We start from the raw sequence: 15,385 nt of genomic DNA on the forward strand, positions 1-15,385 counted from the left end.
ATGAAATTTGACTGGCATCCATACAAAAAGGTTGAAAATCACTTTAATGCCAAGCTGTTATTGTTTCTGAGTACTAAATCAGAGGTGATGACAGTAAGAGTTTGCCTATTTTGTTCATAACAAAACAGATTAAAGAAAGCCACAACACATTCTTAGTCAATTACCCTTCAGACTACAGAAAAGACTGCATAAAAAAAACTCTTACTTTACCATATAAAAGCGCTTAATAGAAGAATATTGCCTATAACCAGCTGAGAGAACGTGGCTATGTGACTGTGTACACAGTGGAGTAAGGGACTACATCATTTCCACTGACATTAAAACTACCAATCCAAACAAATGCTGTTCTAAAAATAAATAAATAAATAAAATTGAGTATTTTAAAAACAATAATATAAAAATAAGGGACATCATTGTGCAGCAGCTTCTTTCAGGCATTTCTATATTGTCACTCAGAAAAAAAACCTCTAACTACTACTTTAGATAATAATGATATATTATTCATTTATATATCATGCCATCTATTTGACATAATAAATACATTCAGAATGGTTTTAACTTAACAATGAACTGCAAAAAGGCTTTTCTCATTTAAAAACCTGTCAGATATCTGAGAATCCTGAACTGTATTGTATCCTTTGCAGCTTGGTCACAAACCAGTTCGGTACGGTTCCCCTGCATAATGCCGGTGGCCTTTGTTTCTGTTTAGATGAGCTGCATGTCACCTTTCAGCTCACTTACTGTGCATTCACAGTCAAACCACGTTTTAAGAATCCTTTTGCAAGATATGGGATTACCATATCTTATCCAAGCCAGTCTGAAAAGGAAGCGAAAGGAATATCCCTGTACGAATTCAGCAGACTTCTCACCTCTTCACTTCTAGGAGCTCTGGGGCTACAAATCACCTGCCTCCCCTCCCTTCTGTTTTCCTCTAAAGGAAAATAGAAGAGCCCAGAGTAATTACAGCTATATTTACAAAGAAAAGCCTATGGGATGTCGTAAGAGTGCTGTTACTTTGTACCTCTTTTTCATTTGGCCAATCTACAAAGCCGTGACCGTGCACCCTTTGCCTTGAGAAATAATCGTGAGAGACTACCTCCTTTATCCGGTGTGAGAATCATCACAGCCAGATTGCTGATCCGCTCCTCTCCCACAAGCAATATCAGATGAATAGCACAGGCTTATTTGTCAGAGTGCTTTAGCCAGAAACTCCAGTTTGCTATCATAGGTTTCATTTATTCTGAACATTAGGTTACTGCAAATAGCTCCTTTTAGCAGAAATGACTGTGTGGCTATTTATTGGAATAGTTACAAAAATGTAGGCTTTACCTTCAAAGATTTTAAAAGAGAGAATTCTCATGCATTCCAAAACAATTTATTTTACAAGTAGCAAAACCTCACAGTTGTATTTTATGTTTTCCTGGTCCCCGTGTAATCTCTGAAGATGTCCAACATATCACCACCGTTATTAAGACTTTATTTATTAACTTCTTAAAGAAAGACATTTCATTTAATTCAGCATCTATAACCATCTAACCTACCTATGCCTTTTTGGTGTCTAGAGATGTGAATTGGAGAAAATGCTTAGTTATCATTACAACCCTAACAATGAAAAGAAATAACAATGCAGATTTTTAAATTTTGCATATAGATTTCTGTTCACCTGAAATCTTTTAATCGACAAATTGCTCCAGTTACTTGGTGATTATTTATATACATATGAGGAGATAGGATTAGTAAGTAGATATATAATTGTGCGAAAATATAACCCATACCTCAATACTCACAAAATTATAAAGGGAAATTATTTTGGCTGAAGGAAAGACAACAGATGGTTGGGAAATAATCATAAAATAGAAACTACCAATGGAAGGAACATACAAGGAAAACAAAAGCAAAGATAGAACGGTATGAGTAAGTTTGTTTTAATTGGATGGCCATTAATTTCTATGAACAATCTGTGTAAAGTTCTTTCGGTGATTGTTATTAGTTAAGTCTTTTCTATGTTTTAATACCCAACTTTTTCTGCCTAGTGGCATTTGAATTTTAAATAGAAAGTAAATGGTAAGTGAGAGAAAATGGAACTGCCATATGTGCTTGCTCTGACAAAAGATGATTGATACAATTTCTTTTTCTTTTCCAACAAACACACATGTTCTTCCTTACTTTTCTGAGATTGAATTAAGAATTTCTTAATTTCTTAATGGGGGTGTCTGTCCATCTGTCAGTGAAGTTTCCCTAACTCTCAATAATACACATACTACTTAAGACACTAATTCTCTTAATAAGCATGATGTAGCTTTGTGATTAGGGTTTAGTCAAAACCTAATAAATATATGTGATTATAAATACAAAGACATCAGGTGAATACAGTACTTCACAATTGCATAAGACTTCATGCTACAACACACAGAAATTTGCAGGGGAGCATGCTAACTTTGTGATACCAATAGATTTTGGGACTCTGCTCTTCATTTAAGTGGACCTGTGTAGTGCTATTAAAACTGGGGAACCTGGTTGAGGGGGGGGGCAGCATGTGCCATTGAGTTTACGGATTGTTGTTAAGTTTCCAGAATATTAATAAAATGGAAACTCATGTGGTTAAAGCTTTTCTCTTATATCAGTTATCCAAATGTATGTATACATTTTGAGCTACTGAAAACTGAACTTGCCATATATTGCCCTCATTTTACAGTATAGCTGAATTACCAAAACTGGTAAAAAAAAATGCCAATTGCTTCTATGGATTTTTAAAATGTTTTTTTTTTTCCTGAAATTTACTGCAAGTAAGTACTTTGTTTTGTTCTGTTTTTAGCCAAACAAACATTTCTTCTGCCTTTCATATAAAATGTAAAACTTATATAAAGATGTAAAAACATTAGGAACATTTTTTGCATCGTTTTCACTGTGAAACCATAAATTTACTATTTTGATCTGAGGCCTATATGAAAACTTTCATGTTGAAGTCAAGCCCTTTTAACAGAAGCATTTTGATCAGCCCTACTGATGCACAAGCTGATCATTCGACATGAATTACTACTGCTGCTTACAGCGGCCCTGAGTCCCCCGACACTTCTGTGACACTTCCAAAGTACGTCAAAGTCACGTAAGCGGGGACGGGAGCGTAGCAGCGGAGGGGAGCTGGTGTCCCTCCAATGGCACATCGATGCTGTGCGCTCAGCCAGGCGAGCGCCCGGGGAGTACGGGCAGGCGCTTGCTGCGACCGCTGCGAGACACGCTGCCCGAAGCTGCCTGGCTGCGCTGCAGGAACCTGCCCCTCGCCCGTGCGGGGCTGCAGCGCTCGGAGCTGGCTTGCCGTGCCACGGGGGTTTATGCCTTGCCCGTACGGTATCACAAGGCACAGTGCCTGACTTCCTCCCTGTATATTACTTTGTATAACAGATTGTTCTTTCTTTATGCATTAGTATTTCTCATTGGACCGAGGGGTTAAAACTCTGCTACTTTTGACAATATTCAGCTTCACTGGATTCATCCCAGCTATCCATACAGTCTTAAATGGAGAAAATAGCTGAGCTAGGCATTACCAAAGTGTTGCCATAGAAACAAGCAACTCTGTCTGGCTGCCTCATTCCTCTCATTTTGTACACAAAATCCCCAAACTGTGAAAGTGTTTCTTAATGCTATACCTTACAGTTTTGTGAAAGGAGACTTCATTTACGTCTGGATTGACAGATACTGGCTTTCACCCCATAGTAGTTTAGACAGCTCAGTGTGACAGTGGGAGATAACAAGAGAGGGAAGGATTTGTGGAAAAAAGCTTTAGAGGTTTATAGAAATAAAAAGTAAAGACACATGCTGTAGTGGCTCTACAGAAATAAAACGTTGCTATGCAAGAATCTAAATATAGAAATAGTTTACAGAATGCTATTGGGGAGGGGGGAGGCAGGGAGCAATATAACACTTTGCAGGCTGTCATCGTAGTGTATTCCTGGGATGCATGTCACCAAATTACTTACTTAATAGGCTTTAACTATTGGGCTCAAATAGTACATCCATGCTGGTCAAGGATTACCCTTAAAAAGCACAGAGTTATCACAATATAGTATTTTCATATTTTATTACTTTACCCCTTTGCAGTAGCAGATATGATAGAATCCCTGAATGTTCTGCAGGAACATATTGTTACGACCACAGCTTATAAGAAAATGGATTTTAAGAAATCTAAACCCAGAAATATTAATTATTAAAAATGCTACTGAGCAGTTGAGCACAAAACCTGAGTTTTGCCAAGATAAAGCATTTTCATCTTCTCTACATAACAGATATTCTGTTAGAGGGTATCTTTCCATTTAGGACTATGACAAGAGATCTCACAGTAACAGGGCACATAAATCTGAAAAAGACATTTATTTTAATAGAGACATTTGCATTTCTTCTACAGATAATGTACTTTTCCTCTAAGAACTGGCTTCTTGCTGCTTTTGTTTATTGTATTTTCTACTAAAGCTTTTACTTTAAGAAAGCTGATTTCCAAGAAAATAGCCTGGACACTGAACATTTTTTATGATTCTTAATTTTATGACTTCAGGATATTTTCTTTTAACTCATAATTAATGGAAAAAGTACCACTTATCATGAAATTACTAATGAATAAGTATTTGAAAATCTACATCTGTATGCGAGTTATAAAACTGAGGTCCTGGCTGCTTCTTACAAGAGCAGTATTATTAGCCATGATATAGTGTAAAATGCCAAATCATACATTCTGCTTGTTTCCACTTCTTTATGCAGTTTCACCAAAATATCCCATTTTTTACTGTATATACCATTATGCATTTGAAAAACCCTCAACCTGAAAATCCCCCCCACCAGTCTGAGTTCTGTGATCTGATTTTGTTCTTGATGCCCTTCTCCTGCTTCTGCTATGCCTTTCCCAAAATACTTGTTCAGCCGTTTGTACTTTCTATGGCTTCTCAGAGATGGTCACTTTCTGAAGAAAAAATGAGCTACCAAACATTAACAAGTGATCACAGGGATACTGAGATCTTCATATATTCATTAAACTTGGTCAAATATGGATGAGTTTTTCAACTCATTGATTATCAAGTCTTTTTTCCAAAACTTGGAAATACCTACTTTCGTAGTTAAAGAGCTGTTATAACTTTTTAAGCACTATATTTTCCTCTAACTTGGCATGAAAATTTCTAACTGGATACTTAACATATAGTGAAATTAAACCAATGGAAAATAAGATAGCATAATAAGTATCATACAAGATGAACTAGAATTGATACATAACATTTCTCACATTTAACGGTTCTCTTGTTAAAAATTGAATCCATTGGTCAAATGCACTGAGACAAGAAAATGATGGAGTATGCTATTTTCCTCTGTTCAAGCAAATCACGAAACAACTTCCTACTATTCTTTGCTGGCACTGAATTGTAACATGTGCAATGAGACCCTGTATTACACCACGCGAGCACAGCAGGACGTGTCTGTAGGAGTGTTTTAGTTCACATCTGGAGTGCACTCTCCAAGTGAATTTCCCAGTTGTGCCACTTACCGTGCTTTGGTTCACAGCACGGAGCAATCTCAGAGCACAAACTGGACTCCTCCAGCTCAAACTAAACTGGAAGACGCAGTCCAGGAGCTTCCCCCTCCAGCTGCCAATAGGCACCCACAGTCCATGCAGCCAGACTGCCGATAATCCAAAATAACCTCCCATACCCAAAAGTGTGTCCGTTCTTCAGGACTGTTTCACTCTATAGATCTGCTCCTTTTGCAGCGTATTTTTTACTTAAGCAGACAGCTTCAGTATCTATTCATTAAGAAGACTCTTCAGGATATAAATACATGCACTAGAGAGACCGTAATGCTTACACCATAGAATTAAAGTAGTTAGACTTTTAAATTTAGACAAGAAGCCTTCTAAGTTTAGACAAGACGTACCTCACACAAAATCTTTTGAAAATACTACCAGAGTGCCTATTTAAGGCAGAATATGGTCCATGCAATACAACACAATTTCAGGTACTGAAATTCTTATAAAAGGGTATCTTTACTTGGAAAGAGCCACATAGGGATTTGAAAAATACTTCTAAGCATGTCAAAATTTAAATCAACACATTTGTCACAAGAAAAGCACATCATAGTTCTTCAGAAAAAAACTCATGTCTTTTTTCTTTTAGGATAATACAGATCCAGTGATGCCAAATACAACCGCATTTCACTCATCCCACTTCATTATAGTGGCAAGTCACTGAGAATAAATTTGTAACTTAGACAGTTTATCAGCCTATTCCTCGTTTCAATTCTTCATGCTCTAGCTGCTAGCAATTTTATATCCTTTTATTTTCAGTTGTTCATGATGACTTGTTATCAATGAGACAGTCAGGCTTGTAAAAATCTAATTATTTCTTTGCTAGAAGTTTTATTTTCCTGAATGCAGCTATTATTGCAGCAAAAATCATGTTATTGTGATTTCAGGTGCAGTAATGTTGCTGTTACAGTGAAAATAACTAGCTTTGTTTTTATGACAGACTTCCCAATTGTGTTATACAAGTAACGTTCTTACTACTACGTTTAAAGATCTGTTGATATTGTAAGCTATTAGCTGCAGTTAATACTATAAGCTATTTTTTTCCCCCAAGAGTCCCCAAAATGGTCCTTAAGGTTTGCTTCAGGCAACCAGCTGAAACCACCTCAGCCTGATAGTTATTTAAGTTTCTTTTTTAATCAAGTATTCTTTTTGAACTGTTCATGCTATCCACTTTACTCTCACTTATCTAACAAATCACATTTGCATAACTATCCACATGAGAGAATTTAAATGTATGAAATAATTGTCTCGTGCACACATGAAATTATTTGGACCCTAGCTTTGGAGTAAATCAACTGACATTAATGGTATTACCCTGCACACTGACAGAATAATTTATCTGTGCAATAGATGTTTAAGTGATATTTTTAAAGAAAATAATCTAAAATGGAAGGAATACTGAACTATGTGAGTAAAGATCATGCCTCTGTGGATCCTTACATTATTCCTGTTTTATTTCTGCCAAATAAACTGTAGTAGTACTGCTATTAATTTTATAATGCATTCTATCTAATGATCCCATATGTAATATATTCTTGGACTTAAGGGAGAGAGACTCATACATACTAAATAGTGCAAAGGCCATACTTTATCTCAACTATTCACAGTTCTATATCTTTATTAAAAGAAAAAAAAACTATTATAACATCAAAACATTACTGATGTCCAAAACACCATGGACTTTTGAACAGGACTGAAGTTCACCTGTGTTACAAACACTCTGAAGTCCCTAGATTGCACCCACAGTATAACCAACAATTGCCCATGTGACCTGTATTATTTTCTCTTTAATTAAAATCATGTCCCAGCCTTTCATATGTCTTCATTCATTCTTCACCAACAGATTTAATAGCTGCCTGGCTTTAATACACGCTTTCCCCTTATTATAAAAGACTTAAAATATACACTTTTCTCTAGTCTAAGAAACTTACAGGTGGTGCACCCAGGTGCACATCATAAGGTGTTCTGTGGGATAAATGTGACTACAGAAGTATAAAATTGTAAAGCAAGCAAATACCTGGACCTTACTTTCTAAAAATCACAGAGGTAGTGGAAGATACTTGCAGTATTCAGTGAGTTAGGAGAAAATGTCAAACAAATATGGAAGAAAAACGAGCTTTATAAGGAATTTAACATGTGTCAGTATATAATAAGCTTCCTTATTTCTGTATAACCCTCAGCTGACTCTTATTCACACTAGGTGAATTATACACACATGATTTCTCTTTCCAATTAATAGGTGGAACAGTGTTTATAAGCAATTTGTGTATTGAAATGTTAATGATATACAGTGGATAGATTATTAAAAGACTATGATATGAGCTTTTCTTTTCATTTTGGAGGAGACAACAAAATTTAATCTGCCCATTACAACTGGTTAATTACAGTTCAGAATAAGTCTGTATTTCACCATTCAGAATGCCAGTAAAACCCAACGATAAGAGTATATGTGTTCAAACATGTCTTTTCTTAATACTACTTCTCATCTGGATAGTCTAAGGACTTGATTCTTTAAGCAACTGAATAACTCAGAAGCTAATTTACTAATTTCTGGTGCATGCTTTTGTAAAATACATCTTGATACCTGTATCAGGATTTATGGACAGTGCATTGCACACTGGGAAAGGAGATCATTTTAGCATGCTTCATGTAATAGGAAAAGAATCATATAAACTGCAAGTGAGCAACTGATCTTATAGTTACTCATCCAGGCATCACACAAAGCAAAACTTTTGTGACTAGATACTGTTTTAAAGAGACTAGTAATGGCTACACAGCTTCATTCATATGAAGTATTTTAATTGGATGAGTAGGAACTGGAATGTCTGTAACATTTAAGAACCCCAGTTTTTCTCTATTGAAGTTGATTAAAGAGAATTAGTAGGTACTTTTCAATGAATTTTCATTTGTATGCTATGAGGAGTTTGGTGTGGTACTTGTGAATAATTCTATTGACTCTTAATAAGATCTTCTTAGGAGACTAATTGACATTAGTAAATTACAGACATTGTCAGATCTCTAGTTTCTAGGGCTTTGGGCATTTCTTTTTTTTTTTTTTTTAATCTAAATCCCCTCTGTTATCAAAGCTGAAATTTGAGATTTGAATCTTCCCCTCTCAATACTGATTAATATAGATTTAGGAGAGAACAACATTTGACACTGACATTGGAATTCTAAGCAAGTTAGACACTGTAAAATGTCTGGTCCCAATGGAAAACATCCTACTGATTTTAATTGTTTTTTGATCATGAATGTTATTTGATCATTTCTGTTAGGATTTGGTGAATAGGTGTATCCACGCTAAACCAGCTGGTGGCAGCAAGTTAATGAGACATGCAGCACATCCTCTTGCTGGCACAGAGGATCCACAAAATAATGGCCATGCTCAGAAGTGAATTAATATTATAGTGGCACTACTACTTGGAGCATGTTTTGTGGATTTCCTAAACAGTTAAACAAACACTATCAGCTTTGCTTAAATCCCATACCTTCCTTCCCTCCAGAAAGTGTATTACAAATCATTTCTGTAGGAAGGTCACTTCTGTCCACTACTGCTTGTTCACAGCAGATCTACACTGTAATTCAGCAGTGCAATTGTAGCATATAGGCATGTACAAGGTGGGTTTTTTTTGGTGAGTTCAAGCATTAATTGATGCACAACTCGGCAGCACAGCTGTCTGTGTGGGTTTCTGCCAGGGGCTGAGCACACGCCAGGTGCCTAACCTGGACTGAAGGCTGCACGACCGCACCTTCTCTGCTGCTCTTGCCCACGGTGGCTCAACTAAAGACAGCTCAGACAGCCCCTGCTGCTGTTATCACTCCTGATTTCGGCACGTACCTACCCTACCTGAAATGCCATAAAAATATTGGAGCTGTCATAAATTGCTGAATTAGTTTAACCTTAGTATTTATAATAGCTAACTGCAGTGAATCATGTAGAAATTAAAATATAATACAAGAGAATGAGGAAGCTGTTGATACTAGCTTGGTTTTATCAAAATCAGAGGCAACATGTAAACAAGGAGAAAAGAGAATTCTTTTTTCTGGTAAAACCACTCATCCAGGCCATGGAACTACTCTGTGCCTCTGTTTCTTCTTCCTCAAACAGTCTCCTTATTGCTCAGGTTGTACACTCTCCAAAGCAAGTTACTTCCAATGTGTAGGAAGCACAGCAGGGCACGGATTTTGAGTAGAGCCTATAAATGTTTTTTAATATAGACCACATTAAAGGGAAGATATCAATTTTAGTTGGGCAGTGTATGTACTTACAGTGTATCCACACATATAGTTTAGAAAGAAACAGGTCATTCACATAGAGGGATAGGTAAATTAATTTCTCAGATTCTCCAGATAGATAGGTATAAACATTAATAACATAAATTATGAAAAAAAAGTACTTCTGAAAGATATTCAGTAAATGTTAAAAACACTCCTGAAATAACATATTTATTTTATAGGACAACACAAAAGGAAATGCCTACTTGAAATCTTCATTCTAAAAATCTATTCCATTTACTGTAAGTATAATGCAAATTTAAGTAATTTTGTCCTATTTCCAGTGCAGACAAATGAAACAAATGGAAAATCAATTTCAAGTGGAACTGACCAAATTATTTGCATTATCATTTGCTTTAAAAATGCAGTTTTGGGTGAACAGGAACTTTGTTTCTTGAAACTGAATTCTGTAAGTAGTCAAGAAAGGAAACAAATCTAAGTGCTTTCTTTTTCAAAATGTACCTAATTCATGCGTTCTATTTTAAGTGATATAGAGGTGTTAAAAAAAGGCTAAAAACCTGAAAATGGAACAAAATATTTTTGTTGGCCAGGAACAGTCTCTCTTCCAAGGCAGCCAGGCAACTGAAAAAACTATCATTTGCATAATGCTAAATGCCACAATATAAGAAGACAGAATGATTTCTAATTAATGCGAACGTGCAACTGATCTGTACTTATTTCACACATAGCCTTCCCAGTCTTACAACATTGGTCAACTCAGTGTTTTCAAAACATTTTAGAGACGTGTCTCTTTCAGAAAAAGAAGGGTTTTTTTTTTTTGTTAAATGTTTGTTTATACATCTTCTGTATGTCTCGCCTCTCATCATTCCTCTCCATCTCATTTCTCTACCTTAGAGAAACACAGATACTCTTCATCATATGATGTGACTTCTCCTTTGCTGCATGCTTCAATGAGCAATAAAATAGTTAACCAAATTATTAGTACACGTGACTGAATGTGCAGAAACTACATGGAAAAATGGATTCCTCAAAAGTCAGGGATACACAACTTCATCTGTTATACTCTGGACCTTTTGAAGGTTTTCTTTCATAACTGTAATACCTAAAGACTAACTCCAACTGTATTTCACTATTCATTGCAGCAGATAATGGAACTTGTATCACCCCTTCTCTTCTGTCTCCCCTCCCTCTGCTTCAGGTGCAAATCTTAACCACTGCTTTCTTTCACTGGCTAATAAATACTTTATTATTCCATGCAAAATGGCATGGCTTGAGCTAGAGCACTATGATATGCGATGGTAAAGTGCTCTCACTGTGTAGGTTGCTGGTTTGAGTTTAACATTCAGAGATGGGTATTACCATTTAAATCTCTTCAGGAGGAAAGGAGAATTTAACCTAGATTTTCCAAGTATTGGGAGAGTGTTCTCAATATTGCGGGGGAGACCCGTCATTTCTCTGACCAATATGTATGTGTGGCTAACTTAAAAAGTGTATGTGAAGATTTCTATCAGATCAGGCCCTGGCTGATGAAAGAGGCATGGGAACACCTAAATTATGGAAGCTAATAATGTTTAGCTGCCATCTGTTGCCTATCAGAGGTCCCCTCACCCCTGTGAAGATTTCATGAGCTTTGGGAACACTGACGGTTGTATTTTTATACATTTAGCAATGTTACTAATAACTATATAGGTATGTAAATACTTTAGGAACCTTTAGTAGAAGATTACAGTGAAACATAAGATGAGGAGAGGGTGCTATTTCATTAAATTTCAGAACACAGTAAGGAGTTTCTGACTTAAATGGTTCCCAGTTTAACAGCATCTACATTCTCATTCAACGACCTAAATACAGCGGCTAGGTGAAGTAACAGAAGTTTTGTGGGCACAAAAAGAATAACAGTAGATGACACAGAAGTAAAAAAAAAAAAAAAAAAATCCTCCAAAACAGATAAAATTCTCTGCTCATCTATGACTTGTTTTCAATTCCCAAATGCTGTAATGAAGACTCACTGAGTGTGGCAAATTAACTGTAAGAATGAAACATAAAACAAACATTTTTTGCTCAAATTGTAGCAGAAGTGGTCTGGAAGGAAATGAAGATTGAAAGAGATTTCACACAACAAACAGAAGAAAATGGAAAAGAGTATGTCTGCATTTTTTTCTCCAGATAATATGACCCATCAACATTTTTTGGGTTAGAGCCCTTTCTGCATTTCCCATCACTTTTCTATATTCGTTGTTTGATTTCTCAGACAGTTTACTTTGTTGCCTAGCTTAGTCATATTATCTATCTCAATGCTGAAAAACATATTTGGGGATATCCTATTCATTTTCTGATATCCTTCTTGCAAGCCAGGAAGAACAGCCCTGATCTCTTCATAGAGAAGAGATATCAAGGATATGTAAAATTTGAAAAGGAAGGGGATTGCTGGGATAATTTGTAGAGGATGAAAGTTGTTTTACAGTAAACATTCTATGGTGTATATGTCACATATATTAGCTGGACTAAATATTTCTACCCATCTGGATTATAAAGGAATAGTCCTCCTTTTCTGCTAAGCTTCTTTTTTGAGTGCTTACCAAAGTATTTTCAGATAATCTCCAAGAAAATGGGAAAGAGCTGCTTAAATGGAAGAGAGAAAAAAGTAAGACCTGCACACAATCAAGAGGCAGAGGAAAACAACAGGAGCACCACTGCTCACTCAAACAGTAGTGAGAGCTAAAAAGGAAACAGGAGGGACATAAGGAAGGAGGGGGATGACTTTTCCAAACTTGAGACAGTTCAAAATTATAGCCAAGAAAACATGCTTATCACTTTGATATGGAGTGGCTGTAACTAAGTGTGAGCAGATGAGGTAAAAAGGTTGGAAAGCAATGAGAGAAGAGTATGAAAAGTAACTTTGGTGAATATTTCAGAAAAATCTAACCTTTTACAGTCAGCTAACCTCACTATGATATTTTCCTAGATTAAATATCTTGAAAATAAAAAAATAAGTAATCAGTACTAACTACAGAACACACAATATGCTTAGTTATAACTATAAACATACTGCCAGAGACCTCTTTCCCAACACATTCTTTCTTTTAGCTAAGGCTGCTGACTGAAACCCTGGTAGGAAAGGAATGGGAAATAATAGGAAGCTCATTTATGCAGGGAAGTGAGCTCTTCCTGCCAGTTTTTTATAAACTGCAAGGTTTTGAGAAAAGAAGGTAAAGCCACTTTTTCAATTAATACTTGCTCTTTATTTTTTCAAATCAATATTGTCTTTTCATGTATTACCTTTTAATGATACAGCACCGGACAAACCTTGCCACAGACGGCAAGTCTGTGCAGCATGCCACGCACCCTGACTAGAGGTCTGTCCAATGCTGCATCACCTCAGAGTTCCCAACATCAGCAGGAACTTAAGATTTTATAACTTGCTATCACTTGTTCTGGGATATTAAGAAAATGGTTGCCTTTCTGTAGAGTGTTTGTGCCTTTCTTGTTGGGATCCAAAAAGAACCAGCACCTCCTGCTGCAAAACAGTAATATACTTATCAGAGCGTTAGGCTCTGTGTACATGGAACTCCATATTCCACAGTGTTGCATAGTGCTCAGTGCTTTTCTGCTTAACAGTAACTGCAGAAAGTGGTTAGACACAAGAGTTACAATTCAAAGACTTCTCCCTTTGCCTAGATTAAGAAAGAGCCATATGCCTATCCTGGACATTTTTGTACATGTTAGAAAGTATCCAAAGAGAAGTTTATTTATGTGTTATTCCTTTCCAACTGTTTGTTTTCAATTCCAGTCTTTTTTCAGAGAGCTGAGGTTTGTAGGGTGAAATGATATTCCTTGTTCTTATGTGGTATTTTGGTTTGGAGGTCCAGCATTTTTGGAAAATCAGAGATCCACCTGAAGACTGCTTTCTTCTACTCCCCAATCATCATGACAAACATGTTGTTACACAAAAGAAAGAGATATGTATGATAAAGTCTTTCCCTTATGGTGAGGAATTACAGAGCACTAAGGATAGAATGACCATGAGAAAACAGGCAACTGTAAAAACAGTAAGTGCTGTGACAACACTACATGGCTTGGATTTCACCACATTCAGCTAATTCAGCTTTCGCCAAGATGTGAAAATGACAGTTTCTTCCATGGCTAACAACTGACTCTCCTCCCTACCTCCCCAAACAGGCCAGTTTTTCTTCTTGTAATTGACTCCAACTAGTCACACTCTATAACATGAGTTAGGACCAGGATTAGTGCTTATTTTTCTTCTGGTGGGTTATCCTGAGAATTTCTTTTTCAGATAAAGGCTCTTAGACACAGACCTATACGCTTCCAGCCTTCAGTCTATAGAGAGCTTGAGGCACTACTTAATGCGGTACAGCTGGCCCCATGAGTCACAGCCTCATTGACCGTCACTGACACTGGGGAAGAAAAGCCATTTAATTGCATGATCCATCAGTGAGAGAAGCCCAGCCAATACTGCCCTGTTGTACCCTATTATGGGTGACTGGAGTGCAAATGCAGTGGCTACCATCTCTGAACTCTGAGCAGACTGAATTCACTAACTTCTGACACTGCAGGCCTCTGGAAATTGGCTCACTAGTACTATGCATTTTATATTTGTTGTAAAACAAACTCAGACAGGTTTTTCAGCTGTGCTTATTATGCCACATATTGTAACACTGCTTTGACATCACTCTCACACCATATTATATATTAGACATTTAACTCATGATTATGCAAAAGGAAGTTATTTATTCGTGACTTTTAGTCAATTCTCAGTTAGCAAGAGGGCCATCCTATGCATAATAATTGACCAAATGTTTGTCCTGAACATTATCCAATCCTTGCACAGTTACAATCTAAATTCCAACAGGGATGATCAGCAAATGGCAAATCTAACACTAGAAGTTAACGGGAATTGAAAAATCTGCCTTCCTTTGAAGCCGAAATCTTATTTTAAAATGGAACTAAAAAGAAGGACATCATAGCAAAATATGATAAAAATTATTTAAAAGCCAGAAATTTAACAGTACCTATAAAGTAAAGGAACATTTGTTAGAGGAACCCTTGCCCAGCATTTTAAAGCACAAATACCTAGATATATTCCTTTTGGTGTTACTGAAAGGTGAGAACATTACCCTATGGAAAAGGTAAGAAGTGACTGGAAGAACATTGGGAGGATGTTGCAAATGCATTTTCATACATGGCTGTGAAAGAATATGCCTAGAAAATACCTGAAGTTGTTCACTCTCGACTTTTTTGTGAAGTTTCTCAGTGATGCATTAAACTAGCTATTACCCACTAGAGGCAGTATACATTAATAGCTTTGATTTTTGTTATGTAATATATTCAATGTATTTGAAAGATGATGGATTGACACTTTGGAGGAGAGCCTCTCTCCATCTTTCTGTACACAAAGTACAAGCCTGCTCTCTTGTCAATGCCATAGCCTTCCAAGCCCCCAGAACAGTCAATTCCTACTAGTATTGTTCACTTTGATACAAAAGCACCATACATAAATGCTGCTTCAGAAAAATAACTGAAATAATTGGAGAGAAAAATAAATGGCTCATTTCAGCCAAACAGACC

General features: G+C 36.5%; 1 protein-coding gene and 1 long non-coding RNA gene across 6 annotated transcripts in view; one reads left to right on the plus strand and one right to left on the minus strand.

Annotated features, from left to right (window-relative positions):
* The window catches only part of LOC106497088 (uncharacterized), a 197,829-nt gene that overhangs the window by 142,388 nt on the left and 40,056 nt on the right, over positions 1 to 15,385 (plus strand). For 2 of the 5 annotated variants that reach the window (XR_010884089.1, XR_010884092.1), the window contains 2 exons: positions 10,021 to 10,080; positions 11,872 to 12,431. The exons of 2 other annotated variants lie outside the window; for them this stretch is intronic. This is a non-coding gene — a long non-coding RNA (uncharacterized lncRNA). Of the gene's footprint in view, positions 1 to 10,020; positions 10,081 to 10,693; positions 10,959 to 11,871; positions 12,432 to 15,385 lie in introns of those variants that run through there. One more of the 5 variants, XR_010884090.1, reaches the window with a different exon arrangement.
* SPON1 (spondin 1) overlaps positions 1 to 15,385 on the minus strand; it is a 206,921-nt gene that overhangs the window by 21,564 nt on the left and 169,972 nt on the right. The gene's annotated exons all lie outside the window — the stretch shown is intronic.

Source organism: Apteryx mantelli, chromosome 4, assembly GCF_036417845.1.
Source record: "Apteryx mantelli isolate bAptMan1 chromosome 4, bAptMan1.hap1, whole genome shotgun sequence".
NCBI lineage: Eukaryota > Metazoa > Chordata > Aves > Apterygiformes > Apterygidae > Apteryx > Apteryx mantelli.